Source organism: Eulemur rufifrons, chromosome 18 (assembly GCF_041146395.1).
Source record: "Eulemur rufifrons isolate Redbay chromosome 18, OSU_ERuf_1, whole genome shotgun sequence".
Lineage (NCBI taxonomy): Eukaryota > Metazoa > Chordata > Mammalia > Primates > Lemuridae > Eulemur > Eulemur rufifrons.
The window spans coordinates 47,321,010-47,343,900 of NC_091000.1; the positions used below are offsets into that span (position 1 = coordinate 47,321,010).

The 22,891-nt window shown below is 40.7% G+C and overlaps 1 protein-coding gene and 2 non-coding genes across 3 annotated transcripts in view; 2 read left to right on the forward strand and 1 right to left on the reverse strand.

Annotated features, from left to right (window-relative positions):
• Window positions 1-22,891, forward strand: part of LOC138399089 (histone H2B type 1-K) — a 389,419-nt gene that overhangs the window by 13,520 nt on the left and 353,008 nt on the right. The gene's annotated exons all lie outside the window — the stretch shown is intronic.
• Window positions 5,518-5,589, reverse strand: TRNAM-CAU (transfer RNA methionine (anticodon CAU)). Its single transcript has one exon. It is a non-coding gene; the product is annotated as a tRNA-Met (tRNA).
• On the forward strand, window positions 20,960-21,032 carry TRNAV-AAC (transfer RNA valine (anticodon AAC)). The gene has a single exon. It is a non-coding gene; the product is annotated as a tRNA-Val (tRNA).

Consider the following 22,891-nt stretch of genomic DNA (forward strand, 5'->3'; position numbering starts at 1 on the left):
TACTTCCCCAGAGCATTCTTCCCTTATCATATTTGACATTTTTAGGCACAGAGGAACAAGGAGATAAAGAGGACGAGTTTGGAAACTCAAATATTTCATTTTGTAATTTCTGGCTTCTGGTAAAGAACTAAGAACAAATTAGGCTGCCAATGAGCACATATATGAACCAGTAGCCTGGAGTACAGAGATCTCAGGAGCTGGATTTCAGTTCTTTGGACCTCTGTTTAATTACCTTACTCATAGTAAAGATGTTGGTGCCATTAAGCACAGTATAGTTTCCTTGGTGAACCGTGCAGGCTTTGAAGAGATCCAGAAAATAACAATAGGTTATAAAAGGGCTTCAGCATTTGTTTGAGGTATTTGGAATAAATATCTCAAATAAATCTCATAGTTTGCATAAATGAAAACAAGGATCAATCTCTGAGGAACATCTTTTGATTTTCATCATCTACACCTCAAGGACAGGCTGAACCCCCTATTTTTCTCTTTTTCTCTCTTCAACTATTCCCTTTTCCTTTTTATTTTCTCCCATTAGCTCAGTTTTTATTTTTATTATTATTCTTTTTCCTCCATATATGCAAAGTAAGCAAATAACAAAGTATTGTCTCTGTGCTGTTTTTAAGATAAACGGAATGGCTGCACTTAAGGTTTGAAACTGTCAAAAACACTTTAATCACATCAACCTTGTTTGTAACTGCAGCAAGAGACCTACAGATTGAATGGAAGTTTCAAATCCTTAAGTTACACTAATGTGTTTATAATATGCATGAATCAAAGAATTTATGTAGGGAAAGTTCATTCTAAGCTGTGATACATCTGAAGTGATGACAATAAGTACAATTAATAAATGACCGCCATTGTTTTCACTACCAATTCATTTTAGACACCTTGATGCCATTTAGAAACCTCTATGATCCTGATTGCCAAAACTGTCTCTACAGAAAACAATTTGACAACAAGGTAATGTCTCTAATTTTACAAGGAATTACAAGCAAATGCAGCAGAAAAAAATTATCACTGGTGAAAGAACAGCTCAGTCAAATTAACTTTATGTGGGACTGCTATTTCAACAGGAGTAGTTTTTAATCAGACTCTTCAATGAGTTTCCTAGGTCCTAAATTTCATTTTTTTTTTTTTTTTTAGGCATTCAAATAGAATTGATACCACCATAACTGATTTTTTTAAAAAGCTTTTAGGTCCTTGGAGGTTGCATCATGTTTTACATTTAATTATAAACTGATTTCTTTCCTAAAGCGAGAGCTTTTCCTGATTTTATCTTTTTTCTGCTCAATCATTAAAAACACAAAAACCTGGGTGCTGGGAGATGTAGTTTGTTTGCACAAAGGCTCACCACCTGCTAGACTCAGGTTAATGGACAAAAACAAAGCTCCTTGCAAATTTTAGGCTTTCTGCGTGGGGTTTGCCCCAAATAGAAACACAAGGTTGAGAAAGTCTTTGATTTTGTCCTCATCTGAACAGCATGGGTGGGAATGTTCTCCCTTCATTGAGTTTCTCTGCAGACCAAACCCAGACCCAGGGTTGTTAAGAACTCTTCACGACCTGCACCGTGGGGGTAAGAAATAGGTAGGAGAGAGTGAAAATTCTCCTCCTGGGATTCCACTGTCAAACCCTAGAGGCAGCAAAGAGATGATCCTAACAAACGGGAAGGTTTCAAACTTGGGAGGGGAGACTCCATTATACTTCTCGTCTCCTGCCACCAAGCTACGAAAAATCTTTTCCAACACCAAAGGTGAAAATCGTCCCAGCTGGTGTGACCTAGGGAAGTAAAAATCAGTTTCCCAAATGCAGCCTGCTCAAGAACATGTGCACTGCGATTTGACAAGCAAGAGCTTGCAGAGAAACGACTTACTTGCCCCTCCAGGGCCGTGTACCCTTCTAGCCCCTTGCCAGACTTAACCACGAGCAAAGCAGCGATGAGGGCAGTGGAATGAAGTCTTTCTGAGAAGTAGAAAGGAGTCAAGGTCTCTAAGAAGACAAGCCCTCCTTTGTGGAGCCTGGGGTAATGGTGGCAACTGGTGAGCAAGTTCAGCAGCACAAATCTTTTCTTACTGTGGGTGAGGACTCAAAATGTTCCATTCATTTCCACAAACTTTTAGTAACTCCTTCTACTGAAACAGAAGATGAGGCCTCCGCAATGAACAGCTACATGTACACTACTAAGCACAGGACAAGTGTGGATCTCTTTTTCCAGAGGCCACTGGCCAAGAATACAGTGAACTGAAATCTTTTTGTCCAAGATGAATTCAATCCCCACCATGCAAACAGGTTCCTCTCTTTCAGTGGCTTCGTGGCGCTTCAGTTTTAATTATGGTTAAACAGGTGCCCTTAAAAAGCAAGCAAACTTGGGGTTGGGTGCGGTGGCTCACGCCTGTAATCCTAGCACACTGGGAGGTCGAAGCGGGAGGATCCCTCGAGGTCAGGAGTTCGAGACCAGCCTGACCAAAAGCGAGACACCCCCCCCCCCCTTGCTACCCCCTGCGTCTCTACTAAAAATAGAAAGAAATTAGCTGGACAATGAAAAATACATAGTAGTCAAATAGAAAGAAATTAGCTGGACAATGAAAAATATATAGAAAAAATTAGCGAGGCATGGTAGCACATTCCTGTAGTCCCAGCTACTCGGGAGGCTGAGGCAGTAGGATTGCTTGAGCCCAGGAGTTTGAGGTTGCTGTGAGCTAGGCTGAGTGAGACTCTGTCTCAATCTCAAAAAACAAAACAAAACAAAAAACCAAGTTGGAATCTTGAAGGAAGAATGAAGAGAAGAAATTTAGGGACAGCCAGAGAGCAGAGTTGGGACAAAAGGTGAAACAGAGTAAATTAAAGGTTAGTATTTATGAACTTTTATCCTGACTTAGACACTGTATTAGGCAGTGGGGACTCTAAGGAGAACAAGGCCTCAGGATTAGTCCCTACCCTGGGAGGGCTTGCTAAAGGGTAGGAGAGAGATATTATTAAATAAGCAACTAAAATATGTGGTGGTATGATAAGAGCAATTTCGGTGCTAGGGAAGCAGATGGGGCAGCTAAGCTAGACAAAGGAAGCCAGGGAAGGCTCAGGAAGAAGGGCCATAAAGTCTAAGTGGGATCTGAGGCAGGTGAAGTGAGGGCAGAGGAGAAGACTGAAGAGTGTTGTGGGTAGAAAGTGAGAAGAATGAGAACATGCAGCTTGGGGAGAAAAGAATTTCACCATAGCTAGTGCTTGGAAGACAAGTGTGAGGACTGAGGGTGGAGATATGGCAGGGTAGGACAGCACCTACAAAGTTTAAATGAATCCCTGGAGACTTCTCTACTTATTTACCAGTCTGCACTCAACATTCTCTTTTAAGCAAGAGTCCTCCTTTTTCTCCACCTACTTAAATATCTATCACTGATATAGACTCATGGAATCTTTTTTCCCCAATGGCTCATAATTCATTATTGTCCTTAATTATATTAGTGTTCAAATTCACCCATATTTACCAGGGACAGCCCCTGTATGCTGGCTTCCAGGTCCTTGTAACATGCCACCATCATGAGCACTTTCTTACTTTCTGGCATAACAAGTTGTTTCAGGCTTGACTTGCATCTACCCTGCCCCAGGCCAAAATGCAGCCATTTCTCAGAGAAGCCCTGATTCCTTTCAGTGAGGAAGAGTATTGGAGAGCAATATCAAGGGGCTTAGTGTATGTATGGCTTCCACGATGTCTGTTTCTTGTTCATTTTAATGGAAAGACTTAGGAAATGCGTGTATAGTCCCATATACTTGCACATGTGCCAATATACACATACATGTGCACACATACATGCCCATACACATACATATACATATTTTAGAAATCATGAGTTCACACTCATACTTTCAACTTCAATCCATCTCTGTAGGATTCTTTCTTGCATTCCCCCATTCTGTATTTGTATGTGTCCTTTCCTCCACACTGAAACCCCTGACATATTTACTCCCTTGCTCTATCCTATAATACACCTACAATAGTTTCAAAATTGCTTTGCCCATCCATTACCAAAAATCATCCACTAAAAAGAGTTAATAATTTGTTTTCAATTCTTCCCCCCTTCCCCAGCCATCCTCATCCCCTTGGCCAACAGTGAAGGTATATGGTCAAATGCCTTGTTCACAAATTATGTTCTTTTCCTTTCCATGCAGTTGCGATAGGAAATAGAATAAAGTTCATTTGCCTTAGTTTGCTGTCAGTTCTAGGGTTTTTTTTTTTCCTCTTCCACTTCTCATTCTTACTGACTTAAATATTAATTTTTGAAAATGTAGAACATTCACATGCTTTCAAAAGCTAAAGATATAACAAAAAGTGTAACTTAGAGTAGTGTCCTTCCCATATCCCTTGTACTCCATTTCCCCCAAAACTCTTACCACCCTTTTAGGTAACCAAATTTATTGTTTTCTGGTTTATCTTTGCTGTCTTTTATTTTCAGAAAGAAAACCAGATATGTTTATGTTTTCCTAATTCCTTTTCTTTCTTGAAAGAAGATGTAACATACTATAATACTTACCTGCACTTTTTTTTTCAGTTAACAATGTACATATCTTTTTTTTGTAGCTCCTTGCACTTCTTCTTTGAATCCATATGTCACAGTTTATTCAACCAATCTCCTATGCCTGGACATTTAAAGTTAGTTAAATTGGTCTTAGAGAGTAAGCAAGCAAAATAACTTGAAGATTAGCAGTCTCAGGAACCTCCAAACAAGAACATCTTCACCAGGCCCATCGCATGCACATTTTTATTAATATTTTTCCTTTTAATATTTTGTTCTGCAAATTCCCATTGTTTAGAGAAGTTTATCTTTTCTTGTCATATCATAGGCATTCATTAAAAAGAATTTTGATTAGTAATTTTCTCTCAATTTCTTTTGCAAATGTATCAGTAAGACTTCTATTTTTCTCTTGAGTTTGTCCATGGAATTCTGATGCACAAAATGTTTTATTTTAATGTATTCCAATGGTTTCTACCTTTCACGTTTAACTTCTGTGTTTCTTGTTTTTCTCATAACATTCCGTGAATCTAGTTTATGTAAGTATGGAGGGAGGAGGATATAAAATATGCTTTCCTGGCCATCGTAACATCAATTGCTTTGGAGAATAATTCACAGCACAGGAAATGAATTTAATAAATCATGCACAGGAATCAGGAATGAACAGAAGAGTGAAAGGAGCAGGAGACTCCCATACACATTTAGAGTAACCAATGGTCTCAAGCAAAAATCAGTAACTGTTTTTCCTTTGAGTCCAAGAAAATGTAAAATCATATTCTACTTCAGTGTACTTCCTATTCATTGGAAGATGGAAGGCTAATTTGTGGAAAGTAAATGTGGAATTTGTCCCTCCTCTTTCCAAGTAAGACTTGCCTGTCATTTGAAATGAATGAGAAGGGAGTTACGCGAACAGTTGGAAGGAGAAGGAAGCCACAGATAGGAATTTTAAGAGATCAAATACATTCTTTGTAAGCCAAGGTCTTCTCCCTGTGCGAAAGGTAACTTAAAAATATGATAGCAGAGGATGGTTTCGATCCATCGACCTCTGGGTTATGGGCCCAGCACGCTCCCGCTGCGCCACTCTGCTTGTGGCTAGTAGTTGTTATCATTTTTTTTTTACCATGTAAACAATCAGCCATTCCGTCAGAATAAATATTTTGAGTCTTTGTACTTTTCTTTTACTATTTCTTCCCCAACTTTTCTCCTCTCCTCTCTCGGGCTCTCTAAAATTGACTCCCTCCAGAACTAGATGACCCCAGCAGCTTTCTCCAAGCTGCGCTTTCCCAATCTGCCAAAGACGCTGCAAACTGACATGTTCTCTTCAAGGGCTGCTTTGAGCTCAGAAGAGAAACTCCAGGGCAAATCGAGCAAGGCCCTCAGAAGCCCTTGCTTAGAGAGAATCGAGGAAAGCATAAAGTCAAACCTATTGTCCTTAGGTAGGAAGTATATTAACCAGTTCATTCTGTTTCTCGTCCCCAGGAAAATTTCTTTCACAACACTAGAAAGCATTTCCGGTTACTGATCTAAGGCCATTTGCAGCTTGGCGGGCACCTGGTCTACCCTCGCAGGCCTCTGACCTTGGATTCCTGAAAAGGGGCTTCCTATCCTACTCCTTTGGGGTCATGTCTGCGGACAGCTTTCTCTCACCCTCAGCGAATGTGTGCTCTCTCTCAGACCAACGGCCTGGACAGAGATCTCTGATACTCTTTTATTCTGTGCTCTGTCAGCAAAGTCATTTCTACAGCTTTCCTCTTGCTCTTTTCACCAACTACCTTTCCAGTCTTTTCGGGGTTTTCCTGTCTTCGTTAAGAAATCTTGTTTTTCTAGTCCCAGGCATGGGGTTGGTGGCCATTACTTTCCAGCAATTCTGTTTTTCTCTTTTCCTTCTCTAAAATACTGGGTTGAGACAGTGGTTAGGAAGATGTTCCAGAACAGGAGCTGGAATGATTCATGGACAAAATGGAACCTGAGCAAAACTGAACAAGGTCCCATCAGGCCTAGACCTGGAACCACTAGATTTGGAATCCTGGACATTAACCTTTACAGCAAGGAACTGCCACTTTCCCTGGAGGGATGAGATTTATCACCTTCCCTGTTTGCCCAGACCTCTAGCACTAGACTCAGGAGGCTGCCAACCAGGTACCTGACCCCAAACTCCTTCAGACAAGAATCTGAGTGGAAAAACATTTTTATACTCAAAACCCAGGCCTCTTGTCTCCCCTCGCCTTCACCAAGGTGTTTCCTCTTTTCCTCTCAAAGGAGTTTAGGGCTGTGGCGGCTGGGCCTCCTCTCTCCACTGGAAAACCAGTGAGGAAGCAGGAGGAGGAAACTGAGCGTTTGCCATGAGATAAGCTGGAGGTTACCTCACTTCTTGTCTTACAGGGGAAGAGACTGAGGCATGTATCTGAGATCCTTCCCCTGTATATTTCAATTTCACGTCTATGTTTATCAGGATGCTACCTCATTTTAAAAGGTAAAGGAAGAATTTTAGAGAAATTACTTCAGGAAGAAGCTAGTACTTGCGGGAAACATAAGTGTTTGAACGACAAGTCTGGGAAAGAATTTTTGTGCCATGGGACATCTGTCACAGAGTGGCGAGGAAATGGGCAGATTTGGTGTGGAGGGTTGGCGAGACAGAGAATCAGCAGTTTCCCAGATCTGGAATTCAAGCAGGGCCCTGAGTTCTCATCCCATCATCAAGAGAGACTCCCAGTGAGAACCCCAAAATGGACCTAGGGGTGTTTCTCCGCCACCGCCTCACATGTCCTTTCCCCCGGGTCTCACATGGGGACCTGCCGGTTATGAAACTACAAATCAGTCTTAGCTGCTTCATTAGAGGCTCAGGGTGACTTTTCCCAAGAGGAATTTAGGAAAGAGCTTTGGAGATTTCCTCAGCGCTGCAGTGGCGGGCAGAACTCTACTCCAAGCAGTCAGATTCCGCTGGACACACGCAGCTAGCAGTCTGGCACCTGCCTGCGTTTCGCCGCTGGCGCGGGCCTGCTTTGCCTGGCCGGCAGGCCCTGCTGAGTTTGCGCAGAGAAACGCAGCCCGCGGGAGGCGGCGTCCGTCTGCCTGGGGCGCGCCGCCTGGTGGAGACTGCGGGTAACGAGCTGGTGACTCGCCTGCAAGTTCCTGTTTGCTAAAATGGTTGTTTGGAAACGGCTTTGAAAGGTAGCTCTCACTTACACCTTTGGTGGCTGCTTTTTTCCGCACATCGTGAGACCCTCCTCCTCTCAGCGAAGTTTCTACAAGTCAAGAGACCAGGATGAGGTTGATCAAGGACTGCTGTCTATCTGCACCATGGGACTAGGCCAGGAGGGAGGCCGAAATTGCCCAGTGGGCGATTCCAGTTTGTCAAAATGCGGGGCAAGATTGTAGCCAGCAGGTTTGAACCAATGCAGACAGGCTCAATTAAGTTTTCATTGTCTTAAGCATCTAGAAGCTGCACCACAGTCAGGAGACCTGCTCATGTTGTGTTGCCTGTCATATCTGTTTTCAGACTAAGTAAACTTAGGGATGGGGCATTGTCATGGACTGAACTGTATCCACAAAATTCGTATGTCAAAGCCCTAACCCTCAATGTGACGGTGTTTGGAAATAGGGCCTTTAAGGAGGTAAATAAGGTTAAATTAGGTCATAAGGGTCAGGCCCTAGTCCAATAGGACTGGTGTCTGTTTAAAGAGAGAGAGAGAGACAGAGAGAAGAAGGAGAGAGAGGGAGAAAAGGAGAGATGAGGGAGAAAGAGAGAAGGAGGGAGGGAGGGAAAAGGGAGAGGGGGAGAGCGAGAGCGAGAGCGAGAGCCAGAGAAAGAGAAAGAAAGAGAGACAGACAGACACCCAGGATGCATGAGCCCAGATAAAAGGCCTTGTGAGGATTGAAGCAAGAAGGTAGCTGTCTGCAAGCCAAGGAGAGAGGTCTCAGGAGAAACCAAACCTGTGATATCTTGATCCTGGACTTCTAGCTTCCGGAACTGTCAGAAAATTAATTTCCATTGCTTAAGCCACCTAGTCTGTGGTATTTTGTTGTGGCAGCCTGAGCAAACTAATACAGGTGTCAGTTGTTTCTACAAGTTTGATTATAAATCAAACCTTAAGATCCTCCTGTGGTGTTCATGCAGAGTGGCCAATGGCCCTTCTACTAGGTGGTCTTTATAGTGGGGTCAGTCATGTTCACACAATTTCTTAAAAGTATCTGTTTCTAGATGTACTTCAGTTTTACTCTTTTTCATATTTTTCCTGTGGGTGGACACACCTGACTTAGGTTCTCCTTTCTTACTTTCCCTGGTAAAATTCACCTTTTTCAAACTTTTCAAAAGAAAACTACCACCTCTCATCCCTTCAGAATATTAATACAGTTAATTGCTCTGGAGTGTAAAAATCCTCTGGAATAAATTAAGACACAATGGAAATATTGATGTTTGAAAAGCCCCTTTAAATCAAGATGCTTAGTTTCTGTTGTTCATTTTGCATAAATTCACAGATAAGGAGGTGTAAACTTCCTTATTTCCTTCTAAAATATCTGATGCATCACTGAGTATAGAAATGATATGCATTGTCAATAATACAGTGGTTTATGTTTCCTTGAAATTTTATTTGAAGTCATAAAAGCAGCATTGTTATTTTTGTTAACAATTTTGGATACCATAAATCTACATTGCTGTGACAGAAGGATCTGTTCCAGGCCTCTCTCCTTGGCTTGTAGATGGCCATCTTTTCTCTGACTTTACATGATACTCCTTCTGTGTCCAAATTTCTTCTTCCTATAAGGACATCAGTCATAATGGATTAGGGCTCACTCTAATGACCTCATTTTAACTTAATTACCTTTATACCTTTAAAAAGACTCTATCACCAAATATGGTAACACTCTGATATACAGAGGGGTACTGAGGTTTCTTGGTCCTTGGGCTGTGCGACTTCCAGCTGAGTGATTAGGGATACACCAGTCATAGTGTAATAGGAGATGGGATCCAACAGCAGCATGAAGTGGCAGAAACTTGGCTCCAGCCCTTCTCTGCCAGGTTGAAATTCGGGAGGAGGGGAGCCCCAGATCTTTCCTGGTGTGAACAGGGCCTGGAGTATTTGCAGCTTACATGTTGGGGTAGATAGGTGACCTGAATTGCTGCACCCAGTACTCTGGCAGGACTGGTTGCTTTAACCACTGGCTGTAGACAGTTTCCAAATAGCTTTGCAGGAGGCCAGCATGCAGGTAAACTGTCATGAAGAAATTTACACGTACTCTCAGCACTTCAACAAAGCATAAAACTGCTAGCATCCAAAATATAAAGTAAAACCTAAATCATGGGTTTGAGGAAGAGGTGCTCTCTCACCGAGTGACTTTAGTTTTTAATTACCATTAATATAGTTTCATAAAAAGTGAGATTTAAACCCCAACCCACTTGAGTTGAATAAAGACCAACTCATCTAAAGAAAAAAATATTACCATTTCCCTGATTTTCTTCCTGGAGCTGCTGACAGTAAAAACTAGTATATCAGAGCCAGTGAGTTAATTATGCCAGAAGTGCCATTTGAAAAAGTTTAACACAGACAGTGGGAGTTAAACCTGGATTCAAGACTTACCACTCCTTGGCTGAGGACCTCTTCTTCCATTTGGATTCTGCTGGACATCCCTGGATAGCCTTCTCTCTACCAGGCCTTGGTGTCCTTATTGGCTGTGATGCGGGGTTTTGTCTTTGGCTCATTTATTCTGGTTCTAGCAAGAATCCTGTTGAGTCAATTTAGACAAAAGTCCCCCACCTTGGTCTGATTACCCTAGATATTAATAGCTGATCAAATTCCTCGTGCCTCACCCTTGATATCTTGTCACCTTGGCCTATCTTTAGCAAAAATCCTGTTGGATCAGTTTGGCAAAGAATTACCCTACCTCTAAATACTTTTCATCCACTGCCCCCTGCCCTGATCCTTGGCAATCACCATTTGTCCTTTTTGAATGTGGAGTTGAACCTGATCTCTCTTCCCTACTGCAAAACTCCATTGTAGTAGTCTCCTTGAATAAAATCTGCCTTACTGTGTTTAGTGAGTGTCATGAATAATTTTTCTTTAACAAAAAGTAACTAAAGAGCTTAATACAACAGCTCTTTACAACAAATCAATACTAATAAATTAAAGAAGACTAAATAAAAATAGACTCTAATTGGTTTATGGCAACGGATAGTTGAAATAATATTCTAAAAGAAGATAACTGAATTGCCTATAATCAATTAGTAATAAAAAGTAAATTAATTTTATTTTAGATATGCTCTAAATTTCAAAAACTACGGGAGAGAAAAGAGACTTTTTACCTAGATACAAATATTTTAATGCAACCAAAATAACTGATTTTTATTAAAAATGTTATGAAGTGTAACCTAATTTATGGGTAAAGATTTATGTCAGAAACAGTAAACTGGGGTAGTCTCACTCTCCTGAGAATTTGAGACACATTAGCTTTTAAATACGTACAAAAATGAGTACGTCTAATGACAATAAATTGGTAACAAGTGAATGTGACTTTTAGGAATAAGTCCATTTAACTATCATCTGCAAACAATAAATTCTTCTAACTTCCAGTGCCCGCTGGCGTCTGAAGCCCTGTCCTCCGAAAGGATGAGGGGCACCTACTGGCTGGCTCAGGGGACACCACAACAAAAGGCATGAATCCTTAAGGCCCTGCGGCTTAGCTAGGCTCCGCAGTCAGCAAACTCCACCCCCTCCTCCCGCCCATCTTCCAGCCCGCCCTGCGCCGCTCAAATCAGTAGCAGCTGTGAGGCCCCACCAGCCTCACAGTCCCTGGGGCTCCAGTTCTTCGCTCCCACCACTCCTACCTGTGCTGCAGAGCTCAGGCCCAACTCCCCACCCGGTGCAGTGGTGGGGAGCTGAGGGGAAGGGACAGATCAACGTGCTCCCGAAGTCCTGAGACTGAACCTTGGATGCCAGGTGCAGCCGGAGCCTGGAGACCTGGCCAGGCTCTGTTCCCAGATCTGTGCAATTCAGTAGACCTAAACCCAGGCCTAAAGGTTCCCTAAGAATGCTGTAGATGCCCAGGCCAGAGGCAGCATAGAGAACAGACACCCAAGCTCCTGTCCCTGAATCAAACAAGCCAAGCATGGCCGGGCTGCGCCCCTGTGCCGGTTACACGCTGGCCTAACGGGCACTGGCCCGGTGACATGCAGGATGCCGAGCATTCTAAGATCAGCGCTCTTTCCTCAAGCTCAAATCCCAACAGTCACCAGAATGCTGAGGATGCCCCACTCCGCTCCCAGCTCGCATCGGCAGTTACCTCGGCAAGCCAAGCTGAGATCCCAGCCATTGTCGTTGCAAAAAGAGGGAAGTGGTGGGAGATTTGACTACAAAGAAAAAGAAGGCAATGTGACCTTGTGCTACACTGGTGGCTTTGAAAATAAAGGGAGGAGCTATGAGCCAAGGAATACCCCTGTAGAACCTGGAAAAGGCACGGAAGCTTATTTTCCTCTGGAGTTTGGGGAGGGTGTTTGACACCCTGTGTTGACACATTGATTTTGGTTCACTGGAACTGATTTTAGACTTCTTCTGACCTCCAGACCCATAAGAGAACGAACGTGTTGTTTTAAGCACCGGGTTTCTGATAATCTTACAGCTGACATATAAAATTAATTGTCTTAGACCAGGAGCAGTGGCTCACACCTGTAATCCTAGCACTCTGGAAGGCCAAAGTAGGAAGATCGCTTGAGCTCAGGAGTTTGAAAACAGCCTGAGCAAGAGTGAGACCCCGTCTCTACTAAAAATAGAAAAAATTAGCCGGGCGTGGTGGTGCGACCCTGTAGTCCCAGCTACTCCGGACACTGAGGCAGGAGGATAGGTTGAGCCAAGGAGTTCGAGGTTGCAGAGGTTGCCGTGAGCTATGATCACGCCACTGTATTTTAGCCCAGGTAATAGAGCGAAATTCTGTCTAAAAAATATTAATTGTCTTAGTCAATTCAGGTGACTATAATAGATATCATAGATTGGGTGGTTTAAACAACAAATATTTATTTCTCAGGGTTTTGGAGGCTGGAAGTCCAACATCAGCCTGACGATAGGGTTGGGTTCTGGTGAGGATCCCCTTCTAGGTTGCAGACACCTGACTTCTTTTGTCTCCTCATATTAAGGAAAGAGAACTAGCTAGCTCTCTGGGACACTAATCCCATTTATGAGGGCCACACCTTCATGACCTAATATCTCCCAAATCCCCATCTCCAAATGCCATCACTTTGGGATTAGGGTTTTAGCACATCAATTTTGGGGGAACACAAATATTCAGTCCATGGCATTCTGCCCCTGCCCCAAATCATGTCCTTCCCACATTTATTTCATCTCAAGAGTTCCAAAATTCTTAACTCCTCCAGCATCAATTCTAAAGTTGAAAGTCCCAAGTCCATCTAAATATCATCTAAATGAGATAATGAGTAAGATTCAAGGCACAGTTCATACTGAGGCAAAATTTCTCTCCACTTGAGAAACAGTGAAACCAAAGAAGTTATGTGCTTCCAAAATATGATGGTGGAACAGGCATAGGATATCCACTACCATTCCACAAAGAAGAAATAGCAAAAAAGAAAGGGATGACTGGTCCAAAGGAAGTCCTAAACCTACAAAGGCAAACTTCATGAGGAACCACGAAGGACCCTGAATAGTCAAGCCAATCTTGAGAAAAAATAACTAGAGGCATCATAATTCCAAACATATATTTGATATGGGGTTAATTTCTAAAATATATATGTTAAAAAACAAAACTGCAGTAACTCAATAGCAAAAACCAAATTAACTAATATCCTGATTTAAAAAATGAATTAAAAGAGAATTGGTCTGAACTGACACAATTCCTTGGGGAAAAAATACAAAGAAAAAAGTTATAAATAAAAGAGACTTGAACAGGCACCTCTCCAAAGAAGATAATACAAATGGCCAACAGGAATACAAAAAGATGTTCAAGTCACTAATCATCATTAAAACAAACAAGCAAACTTTTTCTTGAGATATCACAACTTATGCTTATGATCCCATTGGCCATTGATAAATTCTATTTTGGAATTGCCTATTCAGGTCTTTTGCTTGTATTCCTAAAGGCAGAAGGTAATTGATTCAGCTATATTATACTAGGAAGAAGAAAAAGGTATAGACTATCTCTGTGAACTTGGAGAGACAAAGATTTCTTAACAGAAAAAGAGGCAAATATAAAAGTTAAATAAATTAAAATTTTTGTCACAAGACACCATTAAGATGTTTCCTGTTGCAGACTGGCAGAGGATATTAGCAATACAAATATCTCACAAAAAACCTTTAATTAGGTAACATATACAAATCAGTAATAAAAAGATAATCAAACTAAATGTGCAGCACTGTGATTCAAAAGGGAGCTCTTTTCTATTTTATAAATCATGGCAGCCTTATGATTTACAAATCTGGAAAGCCAGATTGCGAAAGGTGGCCTGGCACACCTGGCCAGATGGGACCTGTGCCTCAGGTGGTGCCTGAGCCTATTTACCCCAAGATAGAAGGTGAACAAGTCAGCGACCAAAACACCTCAGGCAGGGAAAATATAGGAACCCTTGGAGATACGCCTTTTGGAACAACTTTCAGTGTTCATATCCTTGACTGGAGCTCAGTGAAACAAGAAATTACCCAAATAAAGTGGGTTTAGTTTGTGTAGAATCATGCCAGCAGTCCCCAACCTTTCTGGTACCAGGGACTGATTTCATGGGGTGGGAGTAGCCGGGAGAGCTGTGTAGAGCTCCGTAGCTGGGTTCCTAACTGGCTGTGGACTGTAACGGCCAGGGGGTTGGAGACCACAGACAAGATGTTTACATGAGAGGGAGGGAAAGAGAGACAAAAAGAGAGAGAGAGAGAGAGAGATGTTATAATTGGTTTTTTGAAGAAGAAATGGGCTTATGTAATTGTGGAACTGGCTAGTGGGTGCTAAATCCATAGGGCAGGCTGTTAGAAGAGGCAGGCCATCAGAAAGGGCAGGCTAGAAACAACACAGAAAATCAAGAAAATGAAAAGTTTGTTCTTTGAAAAGATCAACAACAAACATTTAGCAAGATTGCCTAAGGAAAAAAAAAAAGAAGGTTCAAATTACTAAAATCAGAAATTAACATGGGGACATTACTAACAATTTTACAGAAATAAAAAAGATTATTAGAATACTATGGACAATTATATGCCAGCAAATTGAATAACCTAGATGAAGTGGACAAATTCCTCAAAACACACAATCTACCAAAACTAAATAATAAAGAAATAGAAAAATTATTTTTGTTAGGGTGGGGGATTGTGAGGAGGGGTGTTCGATTGCCTTGTTTTGTTTTTTGTTGTTGTTGTTGTTTTTGTTTTTTGAGACAGAGTCTCTGTTGCCCTGGGTAGAGTGCAGTGGTGTCATTGTAGCTCACTGCAACCTGCAACTCCTGGGCTCTCAGCGATCCTTCTGCCTCAGCCTCCTGAGGGGTAGCTGGGACTACAGGCATGTGCTGCAATGCCTGGCTGGGTTTTTTTGTTTTTTTGTTTGTTTGTTTTCCTTTCTTTCGTTCTTTCTTTTGGTAGAGATGCTACAGGCGCAGGCTGTAAGCCTGGCTGGATTTTTGGTTTCTTTCTTTCTTTCTTTCTTTTTGGTAGAGATGGGATCTCTCTCTTGCTCAGGCTAGTCTGAACTCCTAAACTCAAGCAATCTTCCCTCCTTAGCCACCCAGAATGCTAGGATCACAGGCGTGAGCCACCACGCCCAGCCAGAAATAGAAATTTTAATAAACCTGTAACTAGTAAGGATATTGAAGCAGTAACCAATAACATCCCAACAAAAAAAGTCCAGGACCAGATGCCTTCACCAGTGAATTCTACCAAACACTTCAAGAATAATTAACACCAATATTTCTCACACTCTTTCATAAAATCAAAGAGGAGGAAACACTTCCTGACCAATTTTATAAGGCCAGCATTACCCTGATACCAAAGCCAGACAGAGACATTACAAGAAAAACTACAGACCAATATTGCTTATGAATGTTGATGCAAAATTTCTCAATGAGATACTAGCAAACTGAGTTTAGCAAAATATTAAAAGAATTATACACCAGGATCAAGTAGGATTTATTTTTGCAATGTGAGGATGATTCAGCATACTAAAATCAGTCAATGTAATAAGTATCACATTAATTGAATGAAGGGAAAAAACTCATGATCATCTCAATTGATACAGGAAAAGTATTTGACAAAATTCAATACCTTTTCATAATAAAAACACTCAATAAACTAGGAATAGAAGGAAATGTCCATAAACCTTTATGAAAAACGTACAATTAATATCAATCATACTTAATGGTGAAAGGCTAAGTTTTCCCCCTAAGATCAGGAAAAAAATATGGATACCTACTTTTATCACACTATTCAGCATAGTATTGGCAGTTCTAGCCAGAGCAAGTAGACAAGGAAAATAAATATAAGGCATCCAAATTGGAAGGGAAGAAGTAAAATTAACTCTGTTTGCCAATGACATGATTTTTATATATAGAAAACCCTGAAGATTCCACATACAAAAAATACCTGTTACAGCTAATAAAGGAATTCAGCAAAATTAAAGGATATGAAATGAACATGCAAAACTCTGTTGTGTTTCTATACACTAATAATGACAATCCAAAAAGAAAATTAAGAAAACATTTCCATTTACAACAGTATTAACAAGAATAAAATTCTTAGGCATAATCTTAACAATAAGGAAGACTTGTATATGAAAACAACAAAATATTGCTGAAAAAATTAAAGATACCAATAAATGGAAACACATCAGTGTTCATGGATTAAAAAATTTAATATGATAAATACAGTCAAAGATATCTATAGATTTAAAGCAATTCCCATTATAATCCCATCAATGATTTTTCCAGAAATAGAAAAGTCCACCCAAAAATTCACATGGAAACTCAATAGACAACAAATAACCAAAACAATCATGAAAAGAACAAAGTTAGAGGCTTCACATTTTCAGATCTTAAAACTTACTATAAAGCTACAGTAATCAAACCATTATGGTACTGATATAAGAATAGACATATAGACCAATGGAATAGAAGAGAAATCCCAGAAGTACACAAACTCTTGTTTTAAAAGGATGCCAGGACCATTTAATGGGGAAAGAAAACAGGCTTTTCCACAAATGGTTCTAGGAAAACTGGATATCCACATGCAAAAGAATGAACTCGGACACTTCCCCTATACGACATATAAAAAATAACTCAAAATGGATCAAAGACCTACACATAAGTGCTAAAACCATAAAACTCTTAGAAGAAAACATGGGGGAAATCTTCATGATGTTGGATTTAGCGATGAATTTTTGGATATGACACCAAAAGCATGGGCAACAAAAGAAAAAAATGCATAAATTTGACTTCATTAAACTAAAAATCTTTTGTATATTGATGGACACTATCAAGAGAGACAAGTCAACCCACAGCATGGGAGAAAATATTTATAAAGCACATATCTGATAAAAGATTAATGTCCAGAATATATAAAAAACTCTACAACTCAAAAGCAATAACAACAATCCATAATTTACTGCTCATGTGCCTCTTTCCTCTCCTTGAGGGTGAAGACTGTATAGTCAGTCTTTCCTTCACTCCTCTCGTACCCCCATGCCAACATAGGGTCTGGCACATGGTATGTTCCTCAATAATTTATGTTAATGAATATGGAACAAATGTATCTACAATAAAACTTTTTTTTAAATTAGAGACAGGGTCTATCTATGTTGCCTCAGCTGGAATGCAGTGGCTATTCACAGCCGCAATCATCATCGTGCACTACAGCCTTGAACTCTTGGATTCAAATGATCCTTCCGCCTCAGCCTCCAGAGTAGCAGGGATTACAGGCATTTACATTATCATTATTGCTGCTAATCTGGTCTTAACTTGGTAATTGGGAAGTACAGTCTTTCTTTTGACTGTTACCCACAACATTCCAACAGTCTATGATCCATCCAGCTGCTGCCATCTCACAATTATTTCAAGGCAAGAAGCCGCTCTCTGGCCTCAGCACACACGCAAGAAAGAACACTGAAGTAGAGGAAAAAGTTAAGTGCGGACTTTCTCTGGACTGATCTGGGAGCCTAACCACCATCTCTACGCTAAGCACGGAGAGCCTGTGGTGTCTCTCTGCAAAGTGAAGTCATAAAGAGGAATCTGGAAGAATTGCTAGCTTGCTTCTAGCTGTGCAGGGAAAGCATACAGAGGGAAGACAGTAACAAGGGAGAGAACAAAGAAAAAATAAACTAGAGTTTTCATCCTCCTCTTCTAAATCAAATAGATAGCATGGAACTATCACATTCCAGGACGGAATTATGTGACACAAAGTCCGGTCTCGTAACCCTGTAACAGTTCCTCAATGTATCTCATCCGGAAATCAGCTTGACATTACTGGGTCACATCCGGTACCTGCTCTGCAACAAGTGCAAATGGTCGCCAGAGCTCAATCCTGCAGTTCCTGGTTCCTGAAGGACCATTTTTCTGGCACCAGAAAGGTAAAGATCAGAGCAATTTGTGTGCACAAGATGAGGACACTATAGTGGAGGTTTTTTTTTTTTTTTTTTTTTTTTTCAAATCCTTTTTATTTTTTTTGAAACAAAGTCTTGCTCAGTCACCCAGGTTACAGTGCAGTGGCGCGATCATAGCTCACAGCTACGTTGAACTCCTGGGCTCAAGCGATGCTCCTGACTCAGCTTCCAGAATAACTGGGACTACAGGCGTGCGCCACCACACCCGGCTAATTTTTTCTATTTTTAATCGATATGCAGTCTCACTCTTGCTCGGTTTTCCAACTCCTGAGCTCAAGCGGTCCTCCCACCTCGGCCTCCCAGGGTGTTAATATTGTAGGCGTGAGTCACCGCGCCGGCCTCAAATCCTCCTCTTCTTACTTCTCCGTCTACTTCAGGTTTTCTTGCCTGACAATAAAAAAAAAAAAAAAAAAAAAGGGATTCACGGGAAAATGCTATGAATAATGGAGCTGGATTATTGATTTTAGTACACCAAAAGTGAAAGGGCAAGAAACATACTACTACTGTGATAATTTCCTGGAAAGAAGGACAGCTTTGAGGTTATAAAACCCGGGATATCTAGAAAAAGTCGATTTCTATTCTTTAGAAAGGACATCAGATCAAAGACAAGTTTCACTGGTGTTGTGGTTATAACATTTGCTCAATACAGGAAAGATCCTTTGGTTTGAAACCCCGCAGGAATTTTTTTTTTTTTAATTAGAACTGTACGTTTTTGTCTTCTCTGCTGTCCTGGACTTGAAATCAGGTTACCTGGACCCTGGAGACACTGAGACCCGCATGCTTCCCTTCCCAGTCCAGTTTCTTCCCCTTCTGCTTGGTTTGCCAGATTCCGAGGGGACCCTGCTACTGTCAACAGGAGGAAGCGTCTCCCTGGTCTGCACGTCTCTGATGAGAATCTGGTTCTTTCATCAGAATGCAGACTGTGGGACTGAAAGGTTTTTTGCAAAAAAGTCCGCAAAGATTTCTAGAAGGAAAAGAGCTCCGCTTCTATAATAGAGCACCGAGGACTACGCTGGAGTCAGTTTAAGTCATTAGCTAGCCACTTCCGGAGAAATGTTCTATGTTATTATATTGTCCTTCTTAATTGTGAGAAAACAGAGGCGAGTGGTGGCAGGAAAGTGGAGAAAGTTGGTCTACTTAATATAAGGCCTCAGACCTCAACAGAGATCGTCCGGTAGAGTTGGTTAACCTGGACACACGATGTACAACCTTTCTCTTAATCCTCTGCCGGCCCACACTCCCAAGATCTCCAAGGACTGGGTGCCAAGCTGGACTTGATCTCTGTCTCTTCTGCTCGGGAAGTTGTCAAACGGGCAATGTTTTGCAGAACCACAACAGGATCCACGTCTCCGGGCTCAGGGACCCTGGACTCCCGGTACTCTCTAGCTAGGCATCTGGCCGCCACAGGTCCCAAGTTTCACTGACAACTCCGCAGAGTGGAACACTAACAGACTGGAGCACTTTCAGGGCTGTATGTGTGAGTGTGTGCGTGCATACACGTATGTGTGTGTGCGTGGTTGTGTATCTTATATCGGTCACCCTTTGGGGCCTTTTCAAGGAACCAGATAGGTCGCTGTCCCCACTGAACATTTTTCCCAGAAACAACATCCAGCTCAGCTAAAGTCAAGACTGTCTCGACTAGGACGAATGGGTCCGACTGTTCCTCAAGTGAGGAAGATGCACTAAGGGGAAAAAGTGTGAAGCCACACCAGCTGCTGTGCCCCTGGTATGGAAGTCTGCGACCACCTCGGGGGCTTCTAAGCATCCCAGTAAGGCCTGTTTTGGACTGTCTGAGCTGAGAGTAGCGTCTGTACATTGGGCTCCAAAGCTTTTTGCTATAAAATCAACAGCTAAAGAATTAAGCGGTTGTCTTCATTTTGCCCAGGGCTGACCCATTAGCCCTTTTACTCTTCAAAATTTTGGTCTTTAACCTACCTACTAATTTTTTTTTTTTAAAAAGTGCCCCTGGCACATTTTTAATTTGACATATAATATTTTATAATTAAATTATTTAGATCAGATGCCATTTTCCTCATATTATAATTATTGGTATTTAAATATAAAACTCTTCCATCATTTTAAAATATATCCAACAGGTTATAAGAGAACAAATTCATACAAACATCATATGTAGAAAAATATACATGAGATCAAGTTTTTTTATACATTGAAATGTCGATTTTTCCTTCTTAAATTTGAATTTCGTACAGATTTATCTTCTAATGTAATATTCTTTTATGCTTAGTTTTTTAAAAATGATTTTTACCCTATTCTTCTGCTAATAAACATAAATATGCATATTACTATTAACTTATTTATGTTCTGGAGAGCATAATGATCGAATTTTTATAAGAATTCCTCTGGATTCTCATTGAAATTATTAGTTCATCACAAATAAACATTAAAACAAATATATTACAGATTTGAAAACTAATCAGTATTTTTATTTTTTTCTTTCTGTCATTATACAATGGCAGTAATCAGTATTTGTAAACGTATAAAACAATGAGAAGAATAACATAAATTAGTTTAAAAATTAGTTCATAGATGCATAGATGTCTGAATCTTAACACGAATTGTTTCAACGTCAATGCTATGCCCATTTTTATTTTTATAATTAACTACTGGGAAATATATTTCGTTATACCAAAAAAAGTACAAGATAATTGTTTATCAAATGTCCCTCAACTTAAATTAGGTCATCGAGTTTTTATATTATAAATAGCAAGTGTGAAAGAGAGAAATTCACTGTAATTTGAAAAGTTATCTGGGGGGAAACAAACAAACAAACAAACCAAAACAGACAAACAAACAAACAAACAAACAAAAAAAAAACACCTAGAGAATCCAGCAGCAATCTATTAAATAAGAAAGGAGAGACCTCGTGACAGCCAGTTTCCGTAGTGTAGTGGTTATCACGTTCGCCTAACACGCGAAAGGTCCCCGGTTCGAAACCGGGCGGAAACAATGTTTTTTCCTTCTCTGCCCGCTCAACTTTTAATTTTGCTTTTGAGAGTCTCTGTTTGAACCAAAGAGAATCTTTGTAATGTCAGGCACACGGCACAGTATCTTTGTTTTCTCAAGCAAGTGAACCTTCACGCTCCCTCCGTCAGCAGGCTTCCTCCATCATCTAGGGACACACCTAATTAACTCCCTGTCACCCAGCTCTGTGCGCCAGCAAACCGCCGCCCGACTCCCTCGGGTTCCGATCTCTCTCAGAGTCCACGCGCTCTGCGGCGCCGGGGCGGGGTGGCGTGGGGAGTCATACTGAAAAAGCACCTGAGGCCCAAGCCCCCGCCTGCACCACGCAGGTGAGACCAGCTACCCTGGAATCCTGAGAGCAGGACTTGCAGGGTTTCCGCACAGGGAGTTTCCTCGGAGATTTCTTTAAAAGCACAGGGCTCCGCGTTGAGCCAAGCGGGGAAATGGACAGTCTGGACAGTCTATCCTCTGCTCTTTTCTGCTGAAGCGCAGAGAGGAAACTCAGCTTTTGAAAGTCAGCTCTTAAACTTACTCCAGGGATTCTGCACTTGAACAAGGATACAGAAGTGTGTTGAAATTTGGACCAACCAAAAAATACATAGCACTTTCTCTTCCTTCCCTTATGTGAAAATGAACGTTTGTCCTGAAGGGATACTTGGTTTTGTGCTCTATCTCAGCCCTAGGGGCAGTAGCTGTTCCTAGTCCTATATTCTTTAGAGTTCTCTTTACTTCTTACTAGCCAATCTTTCCTTACTCCAATCCTATGATATAGTTACTAAATCCGTATATCAAACTTTCCCTGTTCAAATTACTGTGTGGTCTCCCTCTGGAAGGGACGCAGATTAATACATCTGCCTTAAGCGGCTTCCTTTTAATTGTTTTCTGCTGTTTCTAAATGTAACCACCATCCTGACTTTTAAGAACAAAGAATAGTTTTGCCTCTCACTTAAATTTACACACAGAGCATCATACAGTATGTGTACTTTTGTGTCTGGCCTCTTAATTTCAGTATTTGGACATTTTCAAGTGTTAGTTTATTACAAATTGTACTACTTAGAACATTCTCTTTAGGCAAATATATGAATACACTTCTGTAGTGAATATAAATATATAAAATATATTCTGTAGGGAATATAAATAGGGAAATAAATATAATAGGCTCTTTTCAAAATGATGTCTTATCCTTCTTAGTGCCTCAAACTAGATCCTGTTCAGACATGTTATAACAAGAGCTTATTTTAGTGCAAAGAAATTTTGAAATTCATGCATAGTTTTTTTATCATACACATTTTCCATGAACTTTTTGAAGTCCCTTCATATGAAAGTTGTTGTTCCACATCCTTGCAAATGCTTAGTATTTTCTGTCTTTTTCATTTTAGTCATTCTAGTGATATACCATTGTAGTTTCAATTTGCATTTCTTTGATGACTAATAAAGTTGAGATTACTTTCAATTTTTTACTGCCATTTGGATGTTTTATTTTATGCATTGTCAGTTCAGGTCTTTTGTTCATTGTTTTATTAGGCCATCTTTTTTTCCTAATGATTTGTAGGAGTTCTTTATATTTTTTTAATAAAATTCCCTTGTCATATATTTGAATTGTATGATAATTCCCTTATTTACAAGCTCTGCAGCTTGGGCAAGTTAACCAACCTACTTGAGCCTTAAGGCCTCCTCTTGAAGAATACATACCTAATAGTACCATAGTGAGGGTCACCCATTCGTTCCACTAATATTTATCTAGTAAAGCCTATTGTAAACTAGGCTCTGTTATAGACAGTGGCAATTCACTGGTAAAGAAGAACAGACACTGTACCTGTCCTAATAGAACTTATTATATTCCA